A 6,803-nucleotide genomic window follows, 5' to 3' on the forward strand; every position below is an offset into this window, starting at 1 on the left:
ACCTATAAATTTTTACAGTTATTAAACAAATAAATGATAAAAATAAAACATCCAGAATCTTGTCGATAAATAACCCTTGTTAAATTTCAAGGATGAAATTTCTTTAATGAGGGAAGGATGTAAAACATGTGAATTTTCAATATTTTATGATAAATAAAGGTGAATGTTAAAATATTATTCAAACTCAAGATGAGATTTAATTGTAATTTGAGCTTTAATTTATTTTAAAATGAATCTCGAACTGGGAATTTTGAATTGAGTTTTGATTTTTAATCAGATTTAGTCTGAATTTAGGTTAAAGTTAATTAGAATTTCAAAATTAGTCAGGATTCGAATTGAGTGTGTATTTGAATTTGGAGTCTTATTGAATTTTGATTTATGTGTGTCGTCCTTGAGCAGGGGCCATGCTAATCTTCTCTGTATCATTCTAAATTTTTTAAATGTCTCTGAACCTTTCTCCTTTTTTAGCGTGATTTGGATTGTGAGCAGTCATAAGTGCTCAAAGATTGATAATATTTTAATTTGAAGAACTCTGATATTGTTTAATTTAAAGTTTGTAATGGACATTTATTTATTTATGAATGTTCAAATTTTAAATTTGAAGTTATTTGAAAAGGATATGATATATTTATAATATGCCAAAGCTTTTATCCCGTTCGAATTTCTATTGTAATTTCTAAAACCATTTTGAAAAAAAAAAATACATAATTTTCGAGATAAAAATTTTGAGGTGTTACAGTTATTCATAAATTCATGCATGATAACCCAAATATAACTCCAAGAGAAATCATGAATGACATCAATCACGAGGAAGGTGTGGAGGTTATTTACAAACAAGCATGGTGTGGACGAGAATTCACTAAGGCTGCATTATATAGTTCATTTGAATAGTCCTTCAAGTTGCTTCCCGCCTATTTGGATCATCTAATGAATGCTAACCGAGGATTGCTAGGGTATATTAAGAGCGATATAAAAGATCGATTTAAGTATATATTTTTATCCTTTCAGCCATGCATCGATGAGTTTTTTAAAGGATCTCCTCCGGTTCTTATGGTAGATGACACATTCTTAAAAGGAAGATATGTGAGTATATTATTGTTGGTCTATAGTATTGATCATTGTGGTGAGATATTTTTTATAGCATTTGCAGTTATTGATAAAGAGTCTAGAGATTCATGGGCATGATTTTTAAAAGTATTAAAGCACAAATTCATACACTTTGATAAGTTTAGAGAGAGAGAGAGAGAGGAGTATTAATAGTTATCTTAGATGGGCATCCAGGTTTAAAGTATCTTGTCTCCCACATATGGCCTACATGTCATGTTGGATTTTGCATAAAGCATTTGACAAAGAACTTTTCAAAGAAATTTGGTTCACCACTCAGTGCACTTTAGTGGAGTGTAGCTTGAGCAGCTACAAAACAATAATATAATTATGACAAAGTTAAGGAACAAAGAACAAACATATACAATTATATTGCCATTAATGTGGATCCAAAATATTAGGTTAACTATCACTTTCAAGCAAAAAGATATGGCTACTTAACATCTAATATAGCAAAGAACTTCAATTCATAGATTCTTGCCATACGTGACAAGCCTCTAATTCCACTTATTGAAAAGCTTTGTCTCGTGCTGATGAAACTGTTTAAGAAAAAAAAGATTGCGGGGTGACATATGATAAGCATTGTGATGCCTAATGTAAAAAAAAGCTAGAGAAACTGAAAAAAAATGCACAACAAATACATGTGCAAGTAGTACATTTCCTCAAACAACAGTACGAAGCCCACAACTGATCTTATGGTTACAATGTTTATCTTCAGAGGCGTTTGTGCTCTTATGAAGAGTGGCATGTTAGTGTGATTCCTTGAATTTTGTATGAGAGCAACCTACCATAGGATTACTGCAATAAATGGTTCAAAGTTGATTTTTATCGAGTTGCATATAATCAATATCCATTTTTCTTGATGACGAATAATGTCCTACACATCGCTCCACCTACTCTTATAGTTGTCTATCCACCAAAAGTGGTTCGCAAAGCAAGGTGGCCTAAGGTTAATAGACGAAGAACAGAACACAGAGATGTGCCATACAAGTGTAGTGTATATGGTGAGGTTGGTAACAATAGCTGGCATCACGAATATCAGTATGTATATATATCCAATGTTGTTTAATGGATTGCTTCTTTGTATGCATATCTAGTGTTTTTTAATTAATTACTTATATATATATATATATATATATATCCAATGTTTTTTTAATTAATTACTTCTTTATGTGTATATCTAGGTAGTTCGAGATGTATGGTCATACATGTTTTCATAAAAGAAAGGGATTCAAAGGGCCCCGAGTTTTGAAGAACAAAGAATAGCTGGTCATACATGAGGTATAAGCAATATCATGAATCATGTGCGTATATTTGATATTAATCATATACAATTTATTTTGTTGTTAAGAATAAGTTAATAAGAAAGAAAAAACTATAGAAGAAAATACCCCAGAGCCGAAAGAGTATGAGTTTGGCAAAGAATAGTTTTGCAAGTTATATTGTTTAGGTTTTTGTTACGTTTTTACGCAAATTTGTTTGTTCTTTTGTTACCACACAAGATTTACTATATAACACCTAACAAGATTCCTAGAAAAACTTCAAGTAGCTCACGATGAGGATAGGGAAAGAGACAACTTGTCGAAGACTCTTTACCTTGCCCTGTATTTCCCTATGAGTTATAAAAGCGATGTTTATATTATTTTACTACCGATTAATAAAAACTAATTGGTAAACCTTGTATGTTAACAACAAATGATTGCAACTAAAGGGTAGCGAGGTAGGGCAACTGACTGCTTAGAGAGCAATGACTTATATTATCATTTCCTTGATGCTACTCATACTTACAAATAAATTTTCACGTGTATAATGACGTTATACTAGATTTATGTTACATCTCCTAATTTCTTTCAACTAGGGCAACAAGCACTAGGTTCTTTGGGAATTGGACATGAAGAAAAAGGACTTCAGGTTGTACAATTCTACACTGAATACATATTTAGCAGATAAAAACCTCAAACAAATAGTACGATAACATAACTTACTCACTAATGTACTCACTTTTTTGTCTTTTTTTTCGTGCATGTGTTGTAGGTTCATTTTTTAGCGCAATTTGGGTTTGATTGTTACAAAGATTGGATGACACAGAGGATGGAGGGTATTCCTCAACAAGAGAACGGGTAATTACTTTGCATTTATTTGTTAACTTATTTCATACATGTATATATTTTTTACTTGGTATTTTCTTAATTTACAAGTATGATTGTGGTATATTTGTCATACAATATATGCAATACTTGGGCAAAAACTAGAGATTAAACTTCATGCAAGGTATGTGTTTATATGTCAGTTGTTAACTAGTTTGAGATGTTCATTGTAGTTAGTTGTTTGCTAATAAAGGGTTAATTTCAGCAAGATGTCACAGATATAAGGAATTGTATGATCAAGTTCTACAAGCACATGAAGAAAAAAGCTTCCAAGGGTGTGAAAGACAATGAAAAGGTAGAGACATTGGTTAGAAAGATATCATAAGAGTTTGTCCAGCTAGCATAGATGGACCTCGATCGATTGGTATGAGATTGAGTATTTCCGTCCTAAATGGCAAGAGATGACCTAATCAAGGTAGAGATCTTTACCTCAGTAAATCCTTTCTCATGCTTTCTTGATCTTCCAACGTGCACCTATGAGGTAAGCTTAGATGGTAGACCCATCGAAGCAAAATCCAATCCAAGAAAGTGTGTGTTTTAGTTAGAATGTGTGTAAACAATATAAATTCTTAAGAAAGTATTGAAAGAAAGTGCAAGAAATAGAATAAAAATGAGAGACAACTTACTTAGACTTTTTATGAAACCTGAGCCCCTTCCACGTGATGATCTGGCATAATGTCTTGAACATATTGATGTAGAAATCCAAGTGGAAAAGGGATCTTTACCATATAGGAACAAGGTTTCTTGGAATGAAGATTCTTGGGAGAAGAAACCCCAAAATCTTGGAAAAAAGAACCCCAAGAAAGCAAGAAAAAATGAATCTTTAAATAAAAAGATCAAAATTACCTCGAAGCCCCCTTCTTGGTTGTCGAAGGATGTGTACGTTGGGCAACACTTCAATGAGAGAGAGAAAGATATTTGAGAGAGATGTTCCCTGAAACTCCAAAATCTCAAAAAGAAGGTTTATTAAACCTCTCTTGATTTACAGAATGCACAAGGGGACAACTGAGGGGCTTTTGGGAGCTTTGGAAGCTCTCAAGAGGATTTGAGATGGTAGAAGATGGCTTTGAAGATAGTGAGGACTCCTATTTATATGCTGGAGGATCCCCTCTGTCCCCACATGTTTTGCTCTTGAAATGGCCAAAATGGCTAAAAAAGCATAACTGTCAACACAAGATCTGTCAACAGGCTTTGACCCTATCGACACAAAGCTGTGTTGACAGGTTACATACCCGTTGACACAATGTGTCAATAGGTATACAACCTATCGATACTGCCTATGTTGACTTAACCTAGACTGGTATTTTAGATGTTTCTTCGTGCTCTGGAATCAAAACAATGGGAGGTTCAAAGTGTTGGAAATCTGATATCCTCTACAAAATTTATGTTGAGAGAAAATGAAATTTAGCCATTTGGTTGGTAAAAAATGCATTGGAAGTGGCCTCTACTTTTTAAAATTATCTTTCAAAACTTAACTTGTTTCGCTCATAACTTTTCACTCTAATTTATATTAAAGTGTTTTTTTTTTTGTCGGAAAGCTTGAAACCTCTAATTTTTCATAAAAATATTTAGAGTATATAGTTTTGAGAGTCAAATATGAAACAATTTAATTTTTTTCCAAAAATGTTGTGAAATAAGCTTGATGGAGAAGTGCTCGGAATTGATTGCCAATCTTACACAAATAATTTCTTTGCAAAAGTATCGCACTCATAGCATGAGAGAATACTTCGAGTTCACATTTGAAATCTTTGGAATGTGAATAACAATCCCATTTCTGATGAGTCAATGTGGTGACTCTAAAGTGTCAGGGCCAAGATTGATGTTGGTTGTGAACCCTAAAAATTTTGGGTGTCAACATATGCTCCTCTTTGTTATCGAGCATGCAAAGCTTTATTGATAACAAAGAAGTTGACACACCCAAAATTTAATCTAGTCAAAGCTAGAGATTCTCATCATGAGAAAAGAATTCAAAGACAAAGATATTTTGGAATTGGTGGGGGTTGATTTGATTTATTTGTTTGTTCATGCTTCCTAACACAAGGGTCTCTATTACTCTTCACGAGTCGGAGTCATGTCAAGCTTGTGGGACCTATTACTCTTTCACAAGATCTTTTTTATTGACTTTGTCAGGACAAGGTAAGCATCTTGTTCCACACAAGGGTCCCTAGAATTAAAGGGTCTTGTAGGACCTAGGTCACCGGTCGCAAGACGAAACAAGCAAAAGAAGTTTGATATTGATTGAAATTGGAAATGGTGGGCATCTTTAATTTTTGGATTTCTTTCTTTTATTGAGAAACTTTTAACTATTATTAGATACTCTTTAAGCTCACAGGGTTCTCTTCTCAAGGACAACCTAGACAAATGAACATGCTTCAATGAGACCACTTATTCTAAGAACAAGGATGAAAGACCACAAATGTCTTTCAAGACATGTTCATGAAGGTAAGCAAATACCTTTGGGGAAGGGGGAATTTTTGAGGATTTTAAAGATGTGCATTCTTGACTTTTTCTTGCATTTCTTGAGATTTTTCTAAAGATTTAATCATGACCTTAAAGGTTTTTTCAAGATTTTTAATGATTTTTCATACAATTTTCTTTAAAATTTTGCCATAATTTTGTAATGATTTTGGTTTTTTAGATTTTTGAATGATTTTACCCCTATTTTATTCCTCGCTTCCTCAGGATATGTCCATGATGGGACAAAAGTGAGGGAAAAAATGGAGGTGGAGATTGGAGGTTTTAGAATCCTATCTTTTAGGTAAGTCTGTGATGGGACAAAGACAAGAATTTCCAAAGACCTCTCAAATTTTTTTTAAGATTTACTAAATTGTAAGGATTTGTGCATGAAATTTTATCCAATATGATTGGATTTTTTTATGTACTTATTGCAATATTGATGAGATGCAATAAGTTTTGGGAATTTTATGAAACTTTTGAAGGATTTTATAATGATTTTATATCATTTTGAGATATCTTCCTTGAATTTTGGATGGACCTATGATGGGACTTTTTATCTAATAATATCAAGATTTTTATTCATTTTTTTCACTTTTGATGATTTCTTGATGAGTTTTTCACTCTTGTTTTTTAGATTTTTGTCCTTGAATTTTATAGAATTTTCTAGATAATTTCATGATTTGTTTTTGGACTTTGGTATTTTGGTTTTAATGATTTTCCTTTGTATTCATGCTTTGAAATCATTAATAAAAGAATGAAGTTGTTCAGGGAATATCCAAACTCATGGAATGCATGATAAACTTTCAAGACTTGAAAATATTTTTTTGGGACTTTTTGAAAGGCTTTTGAAAACCAACAAATCAAATAGTTTTTAGAAGGGTGTTGTCATCACAAAATTTTACTTTTGCAAGTCAAACTGACATTTGAAAAAGTTTTTGAAAATAACTCACCTCCGTTTTAAAATGCGGGATAATTCCAAAGAATGGGACTCGCTTGTCGGTACGAGGTTCAACCATTCCTGGCAACTTTACCAGGGGTAATTGAACCAAGGATCAAGAGTGTGCTTAGCTTTGCTCAACTTATCTAAATCTAGTT

The 6,803-nt window shown here is 32.6% G+C and overlaps 1 non-coding gene across 1 annotated transcript; it reads right to left on the reverse strand.

Moving 5' to 3' along the window:
- Nucleotides 1-354: 354 nt before the first annotated feature.
- Nucleotides 355-452, reverse strand: LOC149811812 (U6 spliceosomal RNA). Its single transcript, XR_016428666.1, has one exon. It is a non-coding gene; the product is annotated as a U6 spliceosomal RNA (small nuclear RNA).
- Nucleotides 453-6,803: the final 6,351 nt, after the last annotated feature.

Source organism: Nuphar pumila, chromosome 17, assembly GCF_984573655.1.
Source record: "Nuphar pumila chromosome 17, dmNupPumi1.hap1.1, whole genome shotgun sequence".
NCBI classification, from domain to species: domain Eukaryota; kingdom Viridiplantae; phylum Streptophyta; class Magnoliopsida; order Nymphaeales; family Nymphaeaceae; genus Nuphar; species Nuphar pumila.